The following is a 25,995-nucleotide window of genomic DNA, read 5'->3' as shown; positions in this document are numbered from 1 at the left end:
ATTTTAAAAAAAAAAAAATAATTTTCATCATTCACTTAAGAGGAGCAGGTTTTTATCTCATTTTACGTTTAGGTCATCTAGTTAACATGGATAAAATAAGGTCCAACACATGACTGACTTCTCTTGAAACGTACAGCATTTGCTACTGTGGTCTTTGCCTTCCTGATGCTGACCACTTGCTGCTGCTGCCCTGAACATTATATCAGTTGAGTTTGCACAAACTTGCATCAACAATGGAGTATATGTTTCTTCCAGTCACTAACTATCTTAGTCTAATTTGCTGATTTCAAATAATTGCTATAAAAAGAGGTTCTCTTTATCTTTTTTCCCTTTTATCAGAACAAAAAAAAAGTTAAAGCAAATTAAGTACAAGAATTGGCTATGTGACTAGAACTGGGCTGAGGACAAAACTTAACACAGAAATTTTAAAATTGTATTTTTTTCTAAAGCAGAGTGAAAACTGAAGACTTAAAATTACTCCAAAGTTCTGAAACAATTCTGAGATCAAGTTTGGGTAAGCTACATAATTCATATAAGTCATTTTAATCTCCATTGCAATAGGAAGTTCAAAGTCATTCTGGCAAGCTGACACTGTTTTGGTGGCTACTGTATGTTTGTCTTCCATGTCAAGCTTAACAACACATTTCTCAATTAAAATGAGGGCTTTGTTGTTTGTGTGTGCTAGGTTTTTGTTTGGGGGGGAGTTGTTTGTCTGTTTCTTTTCAGTTTCACATTTTATATTTTGTTGGAATAGCTCGTCTTCCAGAAAAATATTATATGCATAAAATATGTGAAAATTACATGTGAAAATATGTGGAAATCATTGACATAGATTAATAATAGATTATAATAGAAGTAAATAAAAGATTAACACGGAATGTTTCTGTTGAAGATGTCCTCATTACTGTTCTACATGCAATCACACATTCTTCTATCAAAAAATCAGCACAACAATCTCATGACTATTAACTTCTCCCCTCTATTACTCATGCCAACTTTGGTACTTACCTAATTTCTCCACTCACAACCTCCACACCTGCTTTACTGGTACCTTCTCAAAACATTCTAATGGTTCCTTGAAACCCAGTTCAGCTGAAATATCCCTGATAACTGCCACCAGCGTACAACTTAAAGTAAGTGGGAACAGAAAAGGAGGAAAAGTAATTCAAATTCATGTCCTTTTTGGATGAATGCACACTCTCACTGGGGCCACATATGTCATCACTCTCTCACATTACTGCTATATTCCAAAGTTGCTTCCTCTCCCAACATCAAGGATTGCAACTCTTCCTTGGAAACTTCTGAATTCAGCAAACAAAAATAAATGCCAATCAGATGTTCTGTGCTGTAATGACTTTTGTTGTGTCCAGCATTACTTAGCATTCTCCTTTTATTTCACTTTGAACGAGGAGTTGAAATAAAATTCAATGTCAGACATAAATTCACTTGTGGCAAAGAAGGCAACAAACAATATTCAAATGATTATAATAATGTATGAGAAAAGAACTAGGATGATTTCAAAATGTACAGTGATTTGTACTGGTGATTGATGCATCACGGTAAAATTCTGCAGCTAAATACAATGGCATGCCACATTGAATTGTAGCACTTGGAGTGCACTGACACATTCAAGACTAAAAGGAAAGTATCACAAACCACCTAAGTGGTTGCAGTTTACTATAATACCCCATGGTTTCCTATAGCAATTATAAAGCAACTTTAGTAGTGATGGAATTTTTTAAGAAACTACAAATAAATTATTGAGTATATTTATATTATCCCAAACTTCACAGTCAAAGTAGGGGTGGAAGGAAAGAAAGAAAGGACAAAGCTAGTAAGCTAGAAGATTGGAAACAGCACATAGACATTATTAATGGCATTCAGTACTCTCTGTTTCAGCATTCCTTAGGATGCAGAGCTTCCAAGACTTTAGTGACGGGTCAAAGAACAAACCATTAATTTCCTAGTATGTGTGTAAAGGACATGCACTCTATTACATGTTAAATAGAAAACTATCCTTGATGATAATTAATTTTTTCACTATGTTAAAACATAGTAAAATAAAGCAAGTGTTTCAGGAAAGGACTGTAAAACGCCTTTCTAAACTCTACAGAAACTGTCAATGGCAGACTGCGAGACCTGGCTGACTATTAAATTGGAAGACAGTTTAATGGTGTTTGTTGCTTGCATTTTAACTCAGACCAGTCAGGGAAGACTACAGAATTCTGCAGCCATCCATACAACTCCATCGCTTAATACAACAGTAAATAAAACTTCTCACTGAGCAATGTCAATTTCACGCTCCATTTTAAATTAAATGTTACATTTTCAAAGAAACATATAAATAACGGAACTCTGGTCCATTTGAAAGAAAAAAAATTCCACCAAAGTCTTGCAATTACAATAATTGCTTTGTTTCAGGACTAACAGATGTCTCAATTTACTGAAGAGCAATAGGTACGGCCCAATGAGGACACTTTCAAAGGTGGCTAACGCAGGTGCAAATGAAGTCTCAAGCTGGAAAGAAAGAAGCTTTAGACATTCACTGTTCTGCTGAGACCAATTCATATCTTCTTCCCAATAACTTTTTCCTTTACTATACCTTCAAGTCACAGAGTATTCTTCATCTAAAATAGAATAGGTGGCACGTAATTTCAAATACAAAGCCAAGTACACTTTCCTTCATTTTTCCACAGTAATTCATTGTCTTCCTTTTTATTTTATAATCCTGTACAAAATATTAATCCTCGGCTAAGCATTCCTCTGTTAAATACTTTAATTTCTTTCTCCAAGATATTTTATAACCAAATTCAGTACAATTTTTATTTATTCAATGCTCAGTAGACAATTAAATCCCAGTAATTTTCACTGGAATATTTGGGAGAGGTAAGAGAAGTTGGAAGTGTACAGCTTAACTTCATAACGAGGACTAAGTCCTCTTTTAAACATGCTCAAACACTAAGCTCCTTTCAATCCTTTCACAAGCTCTGTATACTCAGCTATCAGTTTCTGACCATGTTATCTAGAAGAACAGTGATTAAAACCTACCACATTTACTTTGTGTGTAGCAACAACAGACTGACTGACAGGCGCTGTTGTTCACATAGTTAAGTTTCTTATGCCTTTTTGGTATTGCTCTTTTCTGGCAAACATCTACTGCAAAGTAAAGCAAATGGTTTGTAAGCAGTGTCAAAAATAAGAAATACCAATAAATTAAGTGATTATAAAATAAGTGGAGTAACTTTTGATTCAGCTTAGCATTGTTTACAAGTCAGACCCAATATATTTCTTCAGCACTGAAATAATGCCACAAACTACTTCAGCAACATTTTTACTGAAACAACTACAGTCATGCATTTAATGAATAAAACCCCCTCACGGTCAAGAATTTCAGATGAAATTAGACAACTTTCAGTGATGTACTTAAAAGATTTCATAGTATTAATGAAAGGGAAGCTGTGGCATGAGAGGAACCCTTTTCAATGGAAACAGTATTCAAATGCAATGAGACACTTTATTCAAGTTAACAAACACTAACGTGATGTGTCCATTCTTCTCACTCTATGGGACCCTGTGAAAAACAATTGCTATTTCAACAAATGTTGTTTTAGAAGTTCCATTTTTTTAAAAATAAAATTTGATTGGATTTCTCATCAACTGCATTTTATATAAACTAGTCATTTAATGAGAAGTACAGATTTGCTAACAACAGTGTTTTGAATCACAAACCTATTATGGAGTGACTAGAGTATTGTATGCTTATATGAAACTTGGAAAATATCAATGTATGGGAAGGCAGCAAACCAGCCGTTTCTGTCATTTAAAGAGAAAAATACCAGCTCAAGCTTTGCAAACTTGTATAGTTGCATTAAAGTGTTATTCTTAACCAATTTAACTACGTGGGGGAAATCCCTGTTCTCACATATTATGGAATGTTTCTCACATCACACAATAAGAAGTGCTTTCCTTTGGTTTAGGGTCTTTTTTACAAATTTTATACAAACAGAATAAAATCCTCGACAATATCAGGATTTTGCTAGTAGTGGTGTTTCGTTTTTAGCCTGAAGAGGCTGAGAGGGGATGTGATCACTCTCTACAACTACCTCAAAGGGAGTTGTAGTCAAGTGGAGGCTGGCCTCTTATCTCCTGTAGTGAGTGACAGGACAAGAAGAAATGGGTTTAAGTTGCACCAGGAAAGGTTTAGATTGGACATTAGGAAGAACTTTTTAACTGAGAAAGGATTGGAATGGGCTGCCCATGGAAGTGGTGGAGTCACTGTCCCTGGAGATATTTAAAAGAGGCACAGAGGAGGTGCTGAGGGACACTATTTAGTGGTGGGCTTAGTGTTAGGTTATCTTTAAGGTCTTCTCCAACAGAAATGATTCTATGATTCTAACTGAAAAAGAAATCTGAACGTTGACTTTTTGATGACTGTTCATCATTCTCAAAACTTGTTAACCTATTTTGCTAATGTAACTTCATAGAGAGTTTTCCCATTGACAATCATTAAAAAAAAAATCTGGCACGAAAAAGTTTTCATAACTTTTACATTATAGTTTTGTGGTGTCCCAAATCATTAAACCACAAAAGGATTAAGCAAGCAAGCAATACTCTAGGTGAAGCTAGTGTAATAGCTCAGTACTTGGCTCATTCTGGCAGATATCTAAAAAACTCTCACTATGTAAGAGCAGAATAAATTCTTGCACGTTACACTACATTCTCATTACAGTTGACGAAATCAGTTATCAAACAGCATGGTCCGCTTGCTTCATAACCCAGCTCATCTGCACTCTGAAATGCAACTTTTTACTCTGAATATCTATCCTCCTGGCATCCTTCAACAGATGAACACATAACTTTGCAAATCCCTCTTGCAAGTTGAGAGCTATTTGTGCTTTGAAAACTATTTTCAAGGAACACAAACTACCAAAAGGGTTAGGAACTAGATAATATAATGAGGTTAATGGTGGAGTGTTGTTGTTGTGAAGGCAATAATCACTCAAAGACGTAGAGGGTCTAAGTAATGCACGTGCAGAGACGTACAGGGGCAACGTAGTACAACCACCAGAGCTGACTCGAAGCCACCCTTCCTTTGCTAGCTACCTCCTTATATGCTGCTTCTGCCCATGAGATCACCCAGGGCCCAATTGATTAACTTGCAGCACCTGTTTCTGAAGTAGCATGCCAGCTGCATTAACTTATCCCTACCATCTTTATTCAAGCTGGCTGGTCCAAGCTACGTCTGTGCCTACAATTCCCCCCTTTTTCTTTTTTGAACCAGCCAGCCTTTAGCAACACATTTCAAAATTAAAGGTACATGAAGAAAACATAAATATTTTTACCCATGGCCATGAGTTTACAACAAAAGGTCAATAACAGCTACATCGCTGAACAATACAATACAGAAATCCATAAAGTCAAAATAAACAATCTGATATGTGTTGGTAGGAGGGACGCACACTGGCAGGAAGGGATGAGGTCTTGGTAGCTCCACTGATATTTCTTTTTCCTGATGTAGTTCTGGACTTTTCTTCAGATCCTTTAGCATGCTGATCTGTGAGCATTATCAATAAGATGGAAGTATCTCTTCATCTGTTGGTCATCTTAAGTTCTTTAATTCTTTTATAGCTGAAGGAATTTACAGCAGCCTAAGTGGTGCCACAGTTGCGAGGGTTTACATTTTAATAGAGTGATGGATTGAGGGTGGATCACTTGGTTCTTTCCTCAAGATTGTTTTTTCCATTGGTCTTACAGTTAAGTCCTTTCTGTTGATGTGGCTTGATCCATTTTGCCGGAATCCATCGGGGACCTTGATCTGTAATGACACAAGCATAGCCTCTTCCCCACGTTAACAGATCTGCAGGTCCTTGCCACTCTCCAGTAGTGGGATTCTTATACCAAACTTTAGGTTTGTCAGTAAAATCCAAATCCTGACTCATTTGGGCAAAGTGTGTTAATGCCGGTGGTTCATTCCGGTTTGCCACAATTCTGAGATGATTCATTGTATAAAGGGCTTTCATTAGTCTGTCTTGAGGACTCACCCCCTCTTCCCCCGTTTTTTGCTTTTCTAGAAGGCCTTTTAAGGTTTGATGTGTCCGTTCAATAATGGCTTGACCGGTGGAATTTCCTGGGATACCAGTAGTATGTTTAACACCCCATAAGTTTAGAAACTTACGTGTTTTACTGGCTATGTATCCCGAGCCATTATCAGTTTTTATCTCTCTTGGAACACCAAGGACAGCAAAGCAACTCCTCCAATGTCTTATGACGTCTCGAGAACTGTCACTGGTTAAGGCTGTGGCCCAAACCATGGCTGAATAAGTATCAATAGTGACATGTATACGTTTAAATCGCCCAAAAGGAGCATAGACAGTGATATCTGATTGCCATATACCTAATGGTGCCAGACCCCTGGGATTGACTCCTACTCCTAGGCCGATCTGATTCTGGCATGCAGGGCACGTGGAAACAATACCCTGAGCGTCCGATATAGTCAGGTCAAACTGCTTTGCCAGCATTTTCGCACTTTGATGAAAAAAATCGTGCGATCTTCGGGCTTGAGAAAATTTGTCAATTATTGGCCCCGTAGGTATCAATAAAGGAGCTGCCACTATCCTGTCAACAATTTCATTGCCAACTGATAGGCCATCTTTTAAGCCCGAATGGCTTCGAATATGTCCAATATAATAAGCAGTTTGCCGTTCATTTATCTGATGCCAGAGTCTCAGAAATAAGTTATACAGATTCTGATTAGAGATTTCTTTCAACAGCGCTCTCTCTAATCGAGTGACAGCATCGACCACATAGAGGGAATCGGAGATGATGTTTAATGGGACGTCTGACCATTTCTCAAAAGTTTTAACTACAGCCATCAGTTCCAGCAGTTGAACTGAACTGCCTGGGGAGTGGACAGTTAGATTTTGCCATTTTCCATTTTCCCACCAAACCACTCCTGCTTTGGCTTGGATCTTACTGGCGTCGGTAAAAACAGTCAGGCCTTTAACGGGTACTGCTGATCTCAACGGCCGGTCTTCCATTTGAAATTTAACAGAGAACAATTTATGGGCCGGATAATGATTATTTATAGTTCCTGGATATGACAATAAGGCCCACTGTAATTCATCAGATTGTTGCAGTGCCCAGTTCAAGAACTCATCTGTGAGAGGAACGAAAATGATGTCTGCCTCAATCCCTGCTATTTCCAGCAGACGTTTCCTGGCCTTAACTATTATTTTTGCAATTGCCTCAAGCCTTGTGGTAATTGTTTTTTGTAAATTATATGGCAAAAATATCCACTCCAAGATCCTCAATGGGTCTTTCGCTACTGAATCCCATTGCATCAAGATTGCCATTACATGCTGGTTTTGACTTATCACAGCAATGTTAATTGACAAGTCAGGATCATATCGGTGACTGTAGTTATTGACTATCTTGCTTCCTATTTTTTCTATTGGTTGGATTTGCTGCCGAGACAGTCTTCGCGCACTATCAGCCTCTACTGAGCCCTTTAACAAAGGCATTAGTGGCTCAAGATCCTCATTTGTGATACCACATATGGTTCGTACCCATTGGATATCACCTATCAGCTTTTGAACGTCTGTTAAGTTAGCAATATCTGTTTTAATTGCCACCTTCTGAGGATAAATGCGCGCATCAGTGATAATATTACCCAAATATTTCCAAGAGGCGTGCATTTGTACCTTCTCTGGCGCGATCACCAACCCGGAGTTGCTTAACTGTCGGTTCACTTCTTGTAGAATGCGATGCTGGTCCAGGTCTTTTCCTGCAATCAAGATATCATCCATATAATGGTAAAATAAGACACGAGGGTATTTTTTGCGCAGAGGTGCCAGCGCCCAGGCAACATAAGTTTGACAAATAGTTGGTGAGTTCTTCATTCCCTGAGGTAAAACAGTCCATTGATATCGTTTTGCTGGCTCTTGTTTGTTAATCGATGGTACTGTAAAGGCAAACTTCTCACTGTCATCCTCATGTAAGGGAATTGTGAAAAAACAGTCCTTTAAGTCAATCACCAACAGGGGCCACTCTTTTGGAAGCATTGCAGGAGAGGGTAATCCTGGCTGTAAAGCACCCATGTCCTGCATCACTGCATTAACAGCTCTTAAATCATGTAACAGCCTCCACTTCCCTGATTTTTTAGGGATAGTAAAAATTGGTGTATTCCATGGACTGGTGGATGGTTTAATATGACCCTTCTCTAGTTGTTCATTTACTAATTCATGAATGTGGGCGAGCTTTTCTTTGCTTAGCGGCCATTGATCAATCCAAACTGGTTTATCTGTTAGCCAGGTTAACTTCAGGATTGGTCGCCCATCAATGGCCGCCATTAAAAATTTTCATTTGACAAACGAAAGCCCATTTGGCTTAAGGCGTCTCTACCCAAAAGCCAAACTGAAGTATTCATTACATAGGGCCTAATTTGCACACATCTATTCTCTTCGCCCTGTATACATACCGAAATCAGGTCTGTGCTAATTTTTGTCATCTGTATTCCTCCTACTCCAACAACAGGGGTGTCTAAGTTCTCTAAAGGCCAGCTTTTTGGCCAATAGGATAATGGCACAATAGTAACATCTGCTCCCGTATCCAGTAATGTGTTGTACCCAACCATGTGTTCACCATTTGGATGTTGGAATACAACCGTCTGAGTGGGCTTTCCCTGTGAAAGTGGCATTGCCAGTCTTACCTCAGGTACTCCAGTGGATCCAAAACCACCGTCTCGACACTTACGACTTCCTGCGAAAGGAACTTTAGCTCTGAAAGGAACTAATTGCGCTATTTTAGTTCCTTTAGGTATATGAACTGGTGGCTGCCAAACTTTAACCATTATTCCAATATTTCCTTCATAGTCTGCATCAATTACACCGGGGAGCACAAAAATACCCTGTCGAGAGGCCGATGACCGTCCTAAAAGCAAAGCACTTAATCCATAGCCAAGGGGTCCATTAACGTTAGAGGAGATAATTGTTACCTCTGTGTTGTGGATGGTTACATCTACTGCTGTTTCCACATCCACTCCTGCGCTTCCTGCAGTGGCTGATCTGAGGCCATCCAGGCAGCTCTTGGTGTTGAAGGGCGTTTTTGTGTCATCGCGCTCGCCCTTTTTGCGCTCGTCAACCCGTTTCCCTTAGGCATTGTATGTCTGGCCACTCGAGAGCGGCACTCAGTGGCTCTATGGCCAAACTTGCCACATCTGTAACAATTACCATGAAATCTGCCATTGGACCCAGATGGCCTGGCAGAGCTGTTTGTCCATACCAATGGTCTGGACCGACATTGATTTTTCACGTGTCCTATTTTTCCACAGTTAAAGCACTTTGGCCTCCGATCTCCTTTGTGGGCTTGAACTAAAGGTTTCAATGCTGTTGCCATTGCCTCAGCTAAATGTGCTGACGATCCTACCCTAGAGCAGGCTTCTATCATGTCGACCAAAGTTGCTGTCCGCGGGAGAGCCTGCAGGATCTTTTTGCAGTCATGATTAGCGTTAGCAACTGCTAAGTGTAACCCTATTTCCGCCTTTACTTCAGCCGACATGTTTGGTATACGATCCAGAGCTGCTCTTAGGCGGTCTAAGAAGGTCATGAAAGGCTCATTAGGTTTTTGAATAATAGTTGTATATGAGGGAACTGGCACCCCCATATCAGGAACAATCTTAAATGCTTGACGTGCCAGTGTCTGTGTTTGCTGCAAGATAGCTTCATGCAGCCGGGCTTGTACCTGAGGATCAGCGAATGCTCCTTTACCCAGCATCATGTCTGCTGTGACGACTCGCCGCGGATCTCCCTGTTGTAAGTCCATGTTTTCCACCACCGTCAGATCAACTCTTTTTTCCCATTCAGACTCCCATAGTAATACCTGAGTGGGCTTCAGGAAAGTTTCTGCAAGCTTCCGGCAATCAAATGGAGTCATTAACCCACTGGCAAAAATATGATCCAGTAACGTCTGAACGTATGGGTTGGACAAGCCATATTGCATTACCGCTTTCTGGCCTTCTCTTACCAATTTCCAATCCAAAGGTGCCCACTGTCGTTTTCTTTGTGCTGTTATTACTGGAAAGGCTTGCGGAATAAATTCGCCTTCGATTACCGCATCACGTATGAGGCCTCTCCATTTCTTAGCCGGATCATAATCATCTGGACGAGGATCTCTGAGTACCTGTGGGGATGAAACTTTAATCTTTGTTTTGGTTAATTCATTAATTCGTTCCAACAGTTGATTAGCTGTTGCTTTTGGTTTTTCTATCAGTTCCTCCAGCTGGGCCAAAGTGTGTTTCATATCTTCTCCGTGTTGTATTAACTCTTCCTTTAATAATTGTCTTTGTTGATCTTCACTAGAAGTTGGGGGTGATGATGGCAGAGGAATACACTCAGGGATTGATGAGCTCAGGGGCAACGGCATATCATTTGTAAAACGTACCTTCCGTTCTCTGTTAGGTACTCCTTCAGGTATAGCAGAAGGGTGGGATGGGGCAGGATGGTGAAGGGTGGGTGGGAGGGGAGGAGAAGCAATGTGTGTATTCGGCTCCTGGAACGGTGCTCTAGGGGGTTCTGGGGGAGGTGGGCTCACATCCATGCTCTCCTCTTCCAGAGGTGGAGCCGAGGGTATTACGACATTATCCCCTCCGAAGAATCTCTGAGTATTTTCTTCTAGAGGTGGAGCCGATGGCACTATAAAGTCACCACCTCCAAAGAATCTTTTAGCATCCACCGGGAACGCAGATGGTGCAGCAGCTTCTGCTTTCATGGCAGCAGCGGCAGCACGCTCAGCTTCTAGCTGGTGTATAATGGATGATACCAATTTACACAAGCCAATAGCATTATTCAACATGTCTCCTAGCTTTTCCCAGTGTCCTTTTTCATATACTTCTTGGGGGGAAGCAAAGAGACCTACTTCCTGTCCCCATCTTACAAGTCTTAGCAAAGGCTCTTTTTCATAATTGAATCCTTTTTCCGCAAGGGTATGCTGGAGGGTGTCAATAGGATTTTCCTCTTTGCTTAGCATTTTTCCCATTATATCAGTTTGCTCAGATTACTTGCCTTTTCCAGCAGGAATCCAAGTGCTTTTCTGCCGAGGGTTCTTGATCCAACCGATTCAGCGAATCACGTCGGGGTCACCAAATGTTGTTGTTGTGAAGGCAATAATCACTCAAAGACGTAGAGGGTCTAAGTAATGCACGTGCAGAGACGTACAGGGGCAACGTAGTACAACCACCAGAGCTGACTCGAAGCCACCCTTCCTTTGCTAGCTACCTCCTTATATGCTGCTTCTGCCCATGAGATCACCCAGGGACCAATTGATTAACTTGCAGCACCTGTTTCTGAAGTAGCATGCCAGCTGCATTAACTTATCCCTACCATCTTTATTCAAGCTGGCTGGTCCAAGCTACGTCTGTGCCTACAGTGGAGCACATTATAGCAGCTTGAAAACCATGTGCTGCCATTCAAGAGATATTCAAATGAACTAGCTATGAGTTGTCAAAGGTTTATCTACACAGAACGGCTCGAGGTGTGGGATTCCATGGCCTAAGCCAATGAGTCTAATTCCTTTTCTTGCAATCAAAATAAGAGTCATTACAGGAGATGAAGAACACAGAGTGAAAGGAAGGAAAGAATCATCAATCTCATCTCAACTGAATAATACCTAGTAAAGTCTCGAATCTGCAACAACCTTGGGTCATTCCAATTCATCTCAGCAGAGCTTCTAATTGTGTTAGTAAAAGATATAAATTCAGAATGCTGGGTTTCAGCATTGTCTCATAGCTGTCACTTCTTGCTGTACTTTTCAGATGGTTCTTGAGGGGCTGTTGGCTCATGACAACTATCACTCTAGACAACACTCAGGAACAGATCGGTATACAGTGCAGGCTATGGGCTCTTCCCAAGGAGAGCTATGGGAAAAGCAGTTCAGTGATTTGATTTTGGTGGTGGAAGATTAAGATGAAAGTGAAGCCCACAAAAGAGAATGCTATCACATGGATATGAGCCATATCAAACTGTGCAACTTGCCCTCAAACACATTTTACTTGCTGTACCCACTCGAGACTGAGCTAGTGCTTTATGTGACACTAATTGTGTTTCTTTGCTGATAACTTATAGAAAAGTTGAGCAAGTATTCTCTACATTTACCTGAAATTCTAATAATATGCATTTTCTTTTAATGATTCACTAAGCATAACCTTTGCACAGGATCAGATTCTCTTATTATGATAAATTTAGCCACCTTGTTGAGATTAAGATCAACTTTACATTTAGAAAACACAAGAATCCTGACGTTGTGATTTATATGTCTATAAAAGCCATATATTTAGTATGCTTGATATACAGTAACTCAAGTATGCACGCTCTAGTGCTACATTTCATGCTGAAAGCTTGCTAATGCCTCAGGCTGTTGAGCAAGATGATACATGAAACTGAACATAAAGAGATTGCATACTAGTTTCTTAATTTACCTCTAAATTACAACTACCAGAGGGTTTTTTGAGTATTTGTGTCTCTAAATGTCTTGCAGTCTGGTACTAACAACCGCAGGTATAATGAAAACAAAATTCCCAGCTTCTAACTGGACTCATATATCCATGATGAACAGAATTCTATGTTTTTACATTTGTAAAGGTGTTGTTCAAATGGTTTAAAAAAATTACATAATAAATGTATCCTTTCATATGGTCAATTTACATGAAAATATCATTGTGTAAAACAAGGTGTGCATATACATCCTCAGGCATTAGGTCAATTGTCTGTTTAGTTTTATTTATATTGTTATTTCCTTTCCTGCAACAGATCATTAAGCTGATTATAGGCCTGTATCTATAAAGTCAAGGCTGCAGGTTCTAACTGAAAACTAGAGAGAGTTCTTGTTTCAAGATGCAGTTTCATTACTTTAAGTATATATATACACACACCATGTTGTTAAAATTTCATTAAAGCTACACAAACCTACACATGCCCAGCAACTCTTCCTAGCAAGTCCATTAAGGGAAAAAAAAAAAGATCTAATATGAAGACAGATGGAGGGTACATTTTGGTAGCCAAAATCTGTACCAAAATAAATGAAATCATAAAGTCATTAAAAAAAAAAAATCTGTAAGTCACTATATTTTACTATTTCTTTTAAAGAACAAAGAAAACTTCCATAGGAGTTTATTAATAAACACTGTTAACTTTGAAGATGATTTTCAAAGGGACAGGTTGACACTTATACAGAAAAGCCTGCAGGAGCAGGTTGACAGTAATGGTGGGTCAGAAGTTGAGAGGAGAAAAAACATTGAATTGGAACCTCAACCACCTGCCACCATATTGATCTATTGTAGAGGTATTAAAAATGACATTTTAACTTTTAAAATTAAGCATTTTAAAGCTTTTTTTTTCCCTCAGTAACTACAAATTCTAAAAGCACTTTCAAAAATTCATTGAGTTGTGAGGTGCTCATGAATTTGTAAGACTCAAGACCTGGAATTAAAAAGTGACACTCCTAACCACCAAATACTCCAACTGGATGGCAACTCCCAGAAGAAATGGAAGCAGTGAATGTCCTCTCAAATTTCATCAGCTTCTCATGATTGAAGCTGTGGGGAACAAGTAGGGCTGAGTCAACTAAATAGACCTGGTTGGAAAATACCAAGGTAGTGACATTTAATCAAGTTAAAGGGAATATAAGTTTGATGCATGTTTAAGGGAACTTAACAGTTTACTATTAATTTTTACTATGTTGTTTCCATTTTTGTTGTGGGGAAAACACCATACTTAAAATTTATCTTTTGTGTTTTTGGGTTTTTTTTTTTAGCACAATATTGAAAAATTGCCTGAAATAAAGTCCTTCATTATTTCGAAAGCCAAATGTCCTTTCTTAATATTGCTGGACTAAAGAGGGAAAGGAAATTTAGAGAAGTTGGAACTGTCCTATGGAAAATGGAAAGTCCTGAACAGCTCCAAGGGTAACACCTCTCCTTTTCTAAAAAGACAGTGGAAAACAACCTGGAGATTAATGTTGTTATTTACCCTTACTAAGACTCAACAGAAATCTTACCAACTACAACATGAATTAACTGAGATCCATAATTGTGCTCTAGAACAGTAATTTACAGACCAAAATCTAAATCCTTCTTATTTTCTCATAGGTAAGATTAATGTCAATCCACAGCAGACTGCAATACTCAAATATACACAAAAAAGAACTCTAGTTTATGAAGAATGCAAAAAGTTTTATTTTCTTAAAATCCCTATACTAAGTCCACTTCCAATATTTCACTTGAAACATCAGCCACAGTGTAATAACTTAAAAATACTAAATCAACCTGAAATACTGCACATATCACTTTAAAATTTAGTAGGCTGAAATGAAGAACATTGGTTATTTTTTACTTTAGAGGCAGCCAACTATCTAATTTTTTTTGCTTCAATTAAAAGCACCAAAATTGTATTTTCAAAGTAACACAGATAGAATAAATTTCAAACTCAAATTAAAATACTGCAACGTCCTTGGATATACCCATTCATATTGCAAACAGATCCCTCAGACAGGGTGTTCTGTTCCTCAGGAAACCATTATCAGTGAATGTAATTTCCATGGTTTGCATCCTATCTAAATTGCGCAGATACACACATTGTTTAAGATTTGCGCATTTTTGGCATTTGCAGTTTTCAAAGTACTGCTGGCGAGCAAAGGAAGATTTTTCAGCCACTGTAAAATTATAGTATTTATGTTCCTATGAAATTTTTAATGTTTTCAAGTATTGGCGTTTCCCTTTTTTACTTTTCACATCATTAAGAATGCTCCATAGACAATTTTTAAACAAAGTTTATTGAAAGATGCCAAAAGACAACATCTTGTCACCAATGAAAAAAAGATCTAACATAGTACCTAGTACTGTTGGGTGTTTTGTGCTTTAAAAATTTAATAGTGCAACTTTTTTTTTCCCCGAATGGAATAAGAATTATGATTCTTACTCAAGAGATTAATTAGTCTCATATTTGAAAATCTTTTTCACAGTATATTGAGTAATACAATATAAACACTGCTTGTGGGAAGATTAGTAAAGTGGAAGATGTACAAGACAATTAGTTTCAACAAAAACAACACTCCTCTTTTGCATTTTTTCCAATGAAACTCTCACAAAGTAAAGTATCGAGCTAACTGATCAGTGTTTGCGTGTGTGTGTGTGTGTGTATATACATATTTATGTACATATGTATGTATATAAAATCATGGAATGGAACAGTTTGAGTTTGAAGGGATTCTTAAAGATCATCTAGTTCCAAACACCCTGCCAAGAGCAGGGACACCTTTTACTGGACCAGGGTGCTCAAAGCTCCATCAGACATGGCCTTAAATGTTTCCAGTGATATGGCTTTCACAATTTCTCTGGGCAGACTGTTCTAGTGTCACACCACCCTCACTGTAAAAAAAATTTCTTCCTCGTGTCCAATCTAAACCTTTCTTTTAGTTTAAAACTGTTGCTCCTTGTCCTGTCACTACACGCCCTGGTAAAAAGTCTCTCTCTATCTTCAAGTCCCCTTTAAGTATTGAAAGGCCACAATAAGGTCTCCTAAAGGTCTCTCTCAGCCTGTCCTAACAGGGGAGATGTTCCTGCCTTTTGTCCATTTCTGTGCTCCTCCTCTGGACCAGCTGGGGATCTCAGAGCTGGATGCAGTACTGCAGGTAGGATCTCATGAAAGCAGAGTAGAGTGAAAGAATCATCACCATCAATCTGCTGGCCATATTTCTTTTCAATGTACTATATATTTATTTATATATATTGTACACACACAGAGGCATCTGTACATATATACACACTTATACACATATGCCTATGTATATACATATAAAAATTAATACAGACTACAGAGAGTAAACCAGAAAATAGCTAATTTCTCCTGATTTTCAATTTCCATACAATAACACCATCTTGTCAGAAAGACTGTATTTGAAATTTCAGAAATAAATTGTTACAAGTGTATGACTTAGTTTTCAAAGTACATGCAAAACAAAGTAAAGCACTCTTCAGTTCCTCCTTGGATCACTAAACTTTTCCACCTACAGGACATTAACAATAACCTATCAGAATGACTACATATTAGTTATTATATTTAACTTCAATCTTGCTTTGTCTTGCAAGGAATTACTTTGGTAAAAAACAATTCTTATTTGTGTATAACAACTGACAATAGTTTCTATATGTATTTTAGCAATTTGGAAACCTGCACATGGGACATTTGTTTCCTCTCAATTCTCAATCAACAGCAAAAAAATGCACTTCAGAATTTCAGACTGTGAGGATGTATCTAAAAATTTAGTAAGTAGTCTTGAGAGAAGGATTGTTTGGGCACATTTTATTTGTGTTATTACTTTTTTGCTATGTTTGTATTATTACTTTTCTAAGCAGATACAATCATGCTGGAGTCCACATGAGTTTGCATCAGTGTCTAGAAGGTGGACAATCAGATGTATAATGCTACTGTCTGCTCATTTACTCTCATGCTAAACCCATGAGGATCCTCCATCTGAAGATACATTGATTATTAGCATGCACTTAGTCCTACCCAACTGAGTGCTCTTCTCAATGATGTCTAATGATAAGGGGCAATGGGTATAAACTGGAACACAAGAGGTTCCAAAGAAATACAAGGAAGAATTTCTTCACTGTGAGGGTGAGGGAGCACTGGAACAGGCTGCCCAGATGGGTTGTTGAGACTCCTTTTCTGGGGACATTAAAAAGCCACCGGGACAAGTTCTTGTGTGATTACTCTAGGCGGTCCTGCTCTGGCAGTGGGGTTGTACTAGATGATCTTTGGAGGTCCCTTCCAACCCTTAAGATTCTGTGACTCCGATTCTGTGAGTGATAACCTTACTAGTGAGAGGAAGAATCACACTGGAGGCACAGGTTTCTTCTTCAGAGAAGAGTTTAGCATCAGGATATGTAATGTAAGCAACCAGTCCTGTGGCGTTTTCTGGTGGAAATGCTTCGAAGGAAGACAGAAGAAATCTTGCTAGCAGATGCTAATCAACTAAAGCTTAATTGGCCAAGTTATCATCTTGGCTTTTGCAAAGCTAGCTCATTCTGCATTTCACAAACAGCAGAGGATTAATTCAACATCTTCTTGCTGTCAGACTTTCAGCACAGAGATCACTTGACATAGTACTTTGATGTTGCTCCCACTGCTACAGTATCTAAATACAGGCAGTGTTCCATTCAAGGAACTTTAGCTAAAATCCAGTTGTTTTTCCAATATTGTTACTAGATCTTTGGCCAATATCCCTTCAAAATCCTTCCAAGCAAACCACTTCAGTCATATGAATCTGAACAAATCTGATTGACTGCAATTACGATGTGTGAACTTGGCAACATGCATTGTTAAACATGTAAATGCTTACTAATTAGGTGGTTTTTAATCTTTGCTGCTTCTTCATGGAAACAGTGAGTTTTTTTGATTGAAGAACAGAAATTTTTCAAAAAGCACAGTTAATGTGAATTGCCAAAATAAAAATAACAATAGATTTTAAAGAGAATATCATTAAGTCTGTTCTCTCTCAAAACACAGGCAGAAGATCCTCATTATCTAAATAGGCTTTAAACAGTGTAGGAACTAAAATCTCCTTAAAAAACCCACAAAGTTCTCTCTTCATCTGTTCTACCACATGTCCTGGTTTCAGCTGGGATAGAGTTAATTTTCTTCCTGATATCTACTACAGGGCAGTTTTGGGTTTACCCTGAGAGAATGTTGCTAACACAGGGATGTTTTGGTTATTGGTGAACAGTGCTTGCAAGCATCAAGGCTGTTTCTGCTTCTTACCTTGCCCCAACAGTGAATGGACCAGGGGCCAGTATGTGTGCACAAGAAGCTGGGAGGAAGCACAGTTGACATCTATTAGCCAAAGGGCTATTGTATACTACAGGATGTCATGCTCGGTATATAAACTGTGGAGAGCTGGTGGTGAGGAGCAGATCAATGATCAGGCATTGGTCAGCGGGTGGTGAGCAATTGCATTGGACATCAGTTTCCTTCTCTTGTATCTTGTTTCTTTGAATTACTATTATTATATTTTATTCTTCTTATTGCTGTTTTATTTTAGTTTAGTAAAACTTATTTTATTTTATTTTAGTTAGTTATTATATAACCCACAAATTTTGATTTATTTATGGCTTTTTTTTCTGATTCTCCTCTCCATTCAGAGGTGAGTGGTGTGGGGAGTAAGCGGCTGTGTGGTTTATTATATAAGATTATATAACCTATAGTTAACAAAAGGATAAAAAAATTATCAATACTTATTTTTATATTATTGCAGCCCTTTAATAATATTGAGCCTCTTCAAAGAGCCCTGCATTTCAAGCAGAAAAGATAACCAGATGGAACCATTCTATAATTCTATGAATCCTGCAAATAAGAGATGAACAGGCAAGAACACTTACCTACACAGACATGTGCATTCTCATTTTTCCCCACTTCTCCCCTCTTCTGTATCCTTTAAGAATTAGACTATTCAAGTACTTTGGTTTCCTTTGGCCACCAGCATGATCAAACTTTGCTCAAGCATTGCCATGCAGAACAGCAAAGAGCAGAATACCACAGGTCTACAATTTAGAATAAACAGCATCACCCAATGGCAGAAATTCAAAACTGCAGGTGACAGGCACTGCACTTTCTCTTCCCAAAAACAAAGGAAAACAGGAGATGGGGAAAAAAACCCTAAGAAAACCAAATGCTCGGTGTCTGTCTGAAAGACCAGGTACTCTGACATGGCCTCACGTGCTTCAACAGGAGTTTTAGCAAACAATTTTCAGGGCTGGTAACAGAAGTTATATTGGCTCAAAGGCAAAGAGAACTGAAGGTTCACAGATACTTTTTTTGATAAGGTAAAGCCAGGCTGATGCCTGCAAGATATTATACCTCTACTGAACTTAATGATGTGCTGTCACAGGAGTGTAGGGAGTTAAACAATGAAACTGGACACTAGATTTCTGTAAGCACATTTGTAAGCTTTTCTCTATCTCAATGCTTCTCTGATTTCAGGGAAGTTAATATCAAGACCCAGTGGCCTGCGTTTGACAACTTGCTTGTTAATCACTGGTAAGGGATCTTCCACTGCCCTCTTCTACAAGGCTTTGCTCAAAGTCTCCTTCATATCCTTCTCACCCTGAATGTAGCACAAAGCCAAGAGTTACTGCGGTAAATTAATCACATAATACAACATATCGCATATGTCATACTCCATTATTTCCTCAATGAAACTATTTCACTGGTGCTTCCAAAACAGAACTAACAAATTACAAATAGTGATGGCCAAATCTCAACACCCAACAAAACAGGGGGTTTTTTTGGTTTTTGGTTGGGTTTTTTTTTGCTTCTCCCTATGTTTATAAATAAACACAATCTCTTGTTAGCGGAAAAGAAGAGAAAGTTTTATGTATCCAAAAGAGATCAAGTCCAAGATTTGCAGCATTATAACATCAGCCCATTGTGAAGTCTGCTGCAGCTTTAAAAAAATACACATCGAACAAAAAAACCCAAATAAATTGCATGTGGGATGACAGTTAAGAAAAGATGGGGAAACTTGGAAATTCATGCTGAGGTTAGAACAACGAAAAACAACACAGAAAACTCATGAAATTCCTTGTTATAGTGATGGAAAATATATGTCACATGTATCTGACACCAGTAAAAGTGGAAAGAATTTGAATTAACAGCTCAGACCTGAGATGGAGAAGAAGTATTCAGAAAGGCAGATTCTTCCAGATACAGTGGTCTTGTTCCCAGCAATCAATAACACTGGTAAAAAGTTCAAAATACAGATAAACCCCCTCCCTGCATCTTCCCAGAAGATGTCTTCTGAGCCTTTTTTTCCCAATACTCAATTAGCCACATCAGAAGGTGGTTATTTTAGTTATAGTTTTCCTAACATAGAGTACTCCCCAAAAAATTTAGTTCTTCACCATTTAGTACACTAGCAAAAAACATTTTTGGTTGATGCAATGCTCTTCATTTAACTGAGAATGATATATGAGAACCAAAATCTCTTTGAATACATTAGAATATTTTGCAAGCTACATCCCATGTCTTACTAAACATCTGAATACAAGCTGGAGAATAGGGGAAAAAATCCCAACTTGTCATGACTCCTAGACTCCATTTTCTACAATCTCAATGTTGTGGTTTAGGCCTATCCAGGAACAAAAGAGCACCATCAGACGTAACTACCCCAGACTTCTGAACTCCTGAAGGGCAGGGAGGGTCTTAATTGCTGCTTATGGTCCCAGACAAAACAGACCAGGCTTCTCAGCTTGAGGAAGAAAACTAAAACTTAATCTGCCTCCAACTAAAACACAGCAAACAGAAATATCCAAGGGAAAAATAATACAGAGAAGGGCGAATGATGGAAGTGCAACCAGCTTTTTAAGATCACCTTTTCCTCCATCCCTTTTTTCTTCAAGAGCTCAGAGCCCTGAGCCTAGTATTTTTACCTCCTCCCCCCATAAGCAGTGCCCAGGACAGGGAATGGGGGGTGCAGTCAGTCCTTTCCTGATGTCTCTTGCTGCTTATCTCACCCCTGAGGAGAAGTGCTCCTCACCAGTCCTCCCTTGCTCCAGTTCAGGGTCTCCCACACACCAGGAGACCAAAAACTGGTGTAGCAGGAAGAAGAACAGAAGTAGGATGATAGGGAACATGATCTTCTTGTCCATAAAGGGGCAGCACAACAGAATAAAGGTTTGTATCATTCTCAAACAACAAATGAGTCACATTGTTATAAAAATAATTCAATGGTTTACAAACTATACTGTGTTAGGCAAGCATCTCTAACCTCAGGGGAAAACCACTCCACATCAACCCTTTATTACTCATATTGTCCCACCACTTAGAGATCTCGTGATTCTTTTCTGTTTACCAGTCTTAAGCACTTTGATGAAAACCTTGGCACTTCATTAAGGATTCACAATCATGACAGAGCTGAAGACTAACACAAAATCCATATGGAAACAGGACTAGAGACAGTATCCTTAAATGTCACACCAGATATTTTTAAGGACACTCTTGAACCACAGATACCTTCCTACTTGGGGCATTTCTATACTAGAAATAAGCTCAGCTTTGCCTTTAACAGGCTGTTTAAGTGAAAGAGTAATCTCAAAAATATACTTGTGCATATTCACTATTTTGCAGGGGACAACAATCTCTCAACATGTATCAGATTGTCCCAGCATACTAACTGTATTGCTAACAAAGTAAGCAGGTAGCAATAATCTACCTATCCTATCAGTAACATGGGTCAGTTGAAAATGGCAAAATCAATGCAACTAGCTCACAGCACCAAACCCAAACTGAGTGCATTGTTCTTACTAAGTTAGCTTAAGTTTTGATTTAGAAATGTCACAGCTTTTCCCTTCAGGATACCTGTTCTGCCAGCTGGCTGCCCCACTGTTGCAAGAAACAAGAAAAGCAGCTCATGCCTTGCAAACAGTTTGTACCATTGAACACTGTCCTTCAGTAACAGTTTTCACAGGACAGAACCCTCAGGTAATTCGGATTACCTTGTTCAGTCTCAAAGGCAATAGTGAAATAAAGTGAATAGTGAATAAAGACTGCAATTAAACTTTGCCAAGCTTTCTACTTGATTTCAATCACCTACGTACAAACTCCAGCAAGACTATGTGATTGAAGTGTATGTAACTCTTCTATTTACAAGAGAGGAAAGGAAACAATGCAGAATAAAGCCTACATTATTCTGATGCTTATTTAAGTACTGATGACACTTGCAATTAAGTATTTTTAAAAAAGCAAGTCAAAGAAGGTGAAGGGATTATGGAGGGATTTTCACTTTTTCCTTCTCATAACTTCTTTCACCAGGTACTAGCCAAAACCTTCACTACTTGCTCAGCCTGAGAACCCATCTCCTTCCCTGCAGTATATTTAATAAACACATACAATGCATCTTTGTGAAGGAGACAAAATAAAATACAAGCCAGAGAACTGCCCCAAATGTATGACAATAATTATTGACAGCTCTTCCTCCTACAGAATGAGAAAGTACAGAACTGCACATCTATTGCAGGCTTTTGGCAGGTTCAACACAAAACTAACTCAACACTTGGTGTCCTAACTATAGCAATTCTATTATTTCCTCTCTTCTCCTCCTCACTGAAGACAGTGTGTAACTCAGGAAATGAATGTACCAAACATTTGTCACTCTAAAATCAACACTTTATCAGATACTTTCCTTACAAACACCAACCCATCCAGTTTTTTAAAATGTGCAAGTGGGCAGACCTGGCAAGACTTATTTTAATGGCTGCATCTCAGTTTACAGCTTAGATGTCTGCCCACTCCCTTATATTTTAAGAACTTATCACAACAGTACAAATAAAACTATAAGGAAGAAAAGATGTTAAGAATGCATTCCTAATGCTAACAGAGCACATGCTAAAGAATGCTCTGTAAAAACCATTCTTGGTTTTAAACAGAAAGAATATAGTCCTAGTAAGATATTTGCCTGTTCCAAAGCACTACAAGATTTTTCACCAGTGCCAACATACCAGTGCACTAATTCCTTGCCATTATTGTTCTTATAGCAGGTGGAGACCACAATCAGAGATGGAAAAGCAGTCTTTGCAGAGCAATTATTCACCTACTCCAGGCATTCTCTGTTGCTTTAACTCTGCCACTAGTGCCCCAAGCAGTAGGGCTGCATCATTCTACTTCAGCAGACAGGCAACTGCATGAGACACTTGCAGGGCATAACCCAAGTCACCATTTGATTCCCAGGTCTTTGCAGACTACTTGCATTTTCTGAACAAGTCAGGAAGACAACACCAAGCACTAAGGTTGTATTGCAAAGGGCCATATTTTTTATTAGTTATTAGCATTAATGTGCTATTATTCCATTTAGTACTAGATTACCATTGTTACTGGGAAAAGAGCTCCACTGTGACTGGAAATCACAGAGAAAACAAGTTTGAGAGCCTCGGTTCATTAAAGAGTCAGAATAATAACAGTGCTGCTTAAGAATCTTTGGTAAGTGATGTGCAGTCCTCTCATGCCAAGCAATCAAAACTAGCTGAAGAGAAAGTCACTTCCCCAGTTTATACCTACAATTCACATGATAACTCACACAAAAGCAACAGTCAATGGCAAACCCCAAGTTTGTTCAGATGGCGTATATAAAAAACACAATCTACCTGTATTACTTCTGATGAGAATGTAGAAAGTCAACTGTCTGTTTACCGCAAAATGGATCTAAAATAAGATCTATATTGTGGGAAACTACTCTAAGAAAAGATGTGGGAACTAACCCCATTATCATTCAGTTCTAGGTCTGCCCCATACACCACTTTGAATGATTCATTCTCATCTCTAAACTTCAGTTTTCTTACCTGTGCGATGGGCTGCTTGCCCAGACCTCAGGAGCGCATTTTTATCTATGGAAACTACCTTAAAATGTCAAGTGCACTTATTAGAATCAATTTAAATGTATGAAATAAACTGAAGGTACAGATAGGATATCATACTATTGACATTTCTACAGTTTCAACAGCACTGAAATAATGTTCCATGATTTCACACACAAGAATTTAAGTAATTTTCAAGACAGCATAGAGCAATAATATTTGCAGGCAGTTTAGGGCAAGTTAATACCCAACTTCCACTGAAAACACTAAGCCTGAATGTCTAATTGCTCCAGGGGCCTTTGAAAATCCCAGCAAAAATGAACAATAAGCAACAAATCAATCCTTTCAGAATGAAAGCAACCTCTTCCCCTCTACCGTCATAAGGTATTCCACAAAAATGTAGTTTACTTACATAAACTACATCATAACAGGCCACAGAGTCTGTAGAGCTATGCAAGACTGATCAATAGTATTAATGATATTTTTCAGAAACATTAATATCTTTTAGATGTAATGGGAAATGAGAAAGGGAAGTTCATTCCCACATTTTGCATCTATATGCCCATATCACTAGCAATTGTATAGGTTAGTATTCCTCAGATTTTCCATTTCTCTTCCCTTCAGAAAAAAAGTCCAAGGAAATGGGAGTGCTCCTCATACACTATGAAAAGTCAGTGCTGCCATTGTAAAAGTCTAACAAGTTGGTGTATTGGGCTTGTGTGGTAAGGTTTTGGTAGCAGGGGTGGGGCTACAAGGGTGGCTTCTGTGAGAAACTGCTAGAAGCTTCTCCTATGTCTGATAGAGCCAATGTCAGCTGGCGCCAAGACAACCCACCGCTGGCCAAGATGCTAGCCCTTCAGTGATGACATATTTAAAGTTGGGGAAAAAAAAAACCCCAAACAGTGCAAGTGGGCAACTTCAGACATGGCGACCACTGACAATATGAGAGAGAAACAGCCCTGCAGACACCAACATCGGTGGAGAAGGATGGGAGGAGGTGTTGCAGGTGCCAGAGCAGAGATTCCCCTGGAGCCCATAGTGAGGCCCTGCCCCTGGAGCCATGGAGGCCACAGGGGAGCAGAGATCCACCCGCAGCCCAGGCAGGACTCCACACTAGAGCAGGTGGATGGCAAAAGGAGGCTGTGACCCCAGGGGAAGTCCATGCTGGAGCAGCTCCTGGCAGGAACTGTGAACCTGTGGAGAGAAGAACTCGTGCTGCCGCTGGTTTGCTGTCAGGACTTGTGACTCTGTAGAAGGGACCCACGTTGGAGCAGTTTGTTAAGAACTATAGCCCATGGGAAGAACTCATGTCAGAGAGGCTTGTAGAAGGGACCCCACACTGGAGCAGGGGAAAAATGTGATGAGTACTTCCCCTGAAGAGGAAGGAGTAGCAGAAACAACATACAATGAACTGACCACAGCCCCGATTCCTCGCCCTCTTGTACTGCTGGCAGGGAGAAGGTACAGAACATGGGAGTAAAGCTAAGCCTAGGAAGAGGGGAGGGGTGGAGGGAAGGGTTTTAAGATTTAGGTTTATTTCTCATTATCTTACTGTGATTTTGATTGATGGTAAATTAAACTAATTTTCCCAAGTTTTGTCTGTTTTTCCCATGACAGTAACTGCTGAGTGATTTCCCCATCCTTATCTCCATCCATGACTCCATTTTCTCTCTCCTGTCCAGCTGAGGAGTGATAAAACAGCTTCAGTGGGCACCTGGCATCCAATCAGGGTCAACCCATTACACTTGGTAGACATTGAAGCAGCTGAAACCAGATCTGCTGGCATTAGACAAAATAATTAATTACCTTTGTAAAATGAAGTAATTAATAAAATATATATATGTATATATTTAGGAAACAGGAGCTTCAGAGACTGATTTTTCAGTGATCAATGCCTCAACAGCTCCCTGGCAACACAGAATTAGAGTATCTCATCATATGTTTACTTTCTTACTGTATTTTTGGTTCTTCCTGATATGGACCTCATTTGACATCAAAAGAGAGAAGTAAAAATTCCCCATTATCTGCTTTACTCCTTTAATGCAGGCTTTTGTGTTTTTCATTTTCAAGTCTAAATATTGTTTCCTTGAGAGCAGGTGAAAACTTTGATGTAAAATAATAAAGAAAGGAAAACAAACCTCAATTTCCCTGTTCAATAACAAATATCAATAACAAATGCTACTCAGGATCATTTCCTTCCAGGACAAGGCTGCCATAAGGAAAGACACTTCTAAGAGAAAAGGAAGACACAGAGATCAATAGAGGGTTTCTCTACATGAAACTCACAAGGCAGAACTAGAGAAACAGAAATCTTTCACTAGGTTGAGGCTATTTCAATACACTACATGGATGCTTAGGCCAAATGAGAAAAGTAACCTATGTGATTTTTGGAAGTGCTCAGATGAACTCTAAGATGTTATTTCATGACTTCTTTACTGCTGAAATTAGGCTAGTCTAACTCAAGTCCTGAGGAAAGCCACATCTTTAACCACTCTTAGAAAAAAAAGTCAAAAACATGCTGTATCCTCTTTTTCCTCATTGTGAAGATAGAACTCATTTTCCATACAGGAATTCTAAAGATAAAAGATTCAAAGTGATTT

The 25,995-nt window shown here is 38.9% G+C and overlaps 1 protein-coding gene across 1 annotated transcript in view; it reads right to left on the bottom strand.

Annotated features, from left to right (window-relative positions):
* The window catches only part of ATXN10 (ataxin 10), a 108,017-nt gene that overhangs the window by 26,591 nt on the left and 55,431 nt on the right, over positions 1–25,995 (bottom strand). The window lies entirely within an intron of this gene.

The sequence above is a fragment of the Colius striatus genome, chromosome 1 (genome assembly GCF_028858725.1).
Source record: "Colius striatus isolate bColStr4 chromosome 1, bColStr4.1.hap1, whole genome shotgun sequence".
NCBI classification, from domain to species: Eukaryota; Metazoa; Chordata; class Aves; order Coliiformes; family Coliidae; genus Colius; species Colius striatus.
Note: the sequence above shows the minus strand (reverse complement) of the source record. Positions and strands in the feature narration are given on the sequence as shown.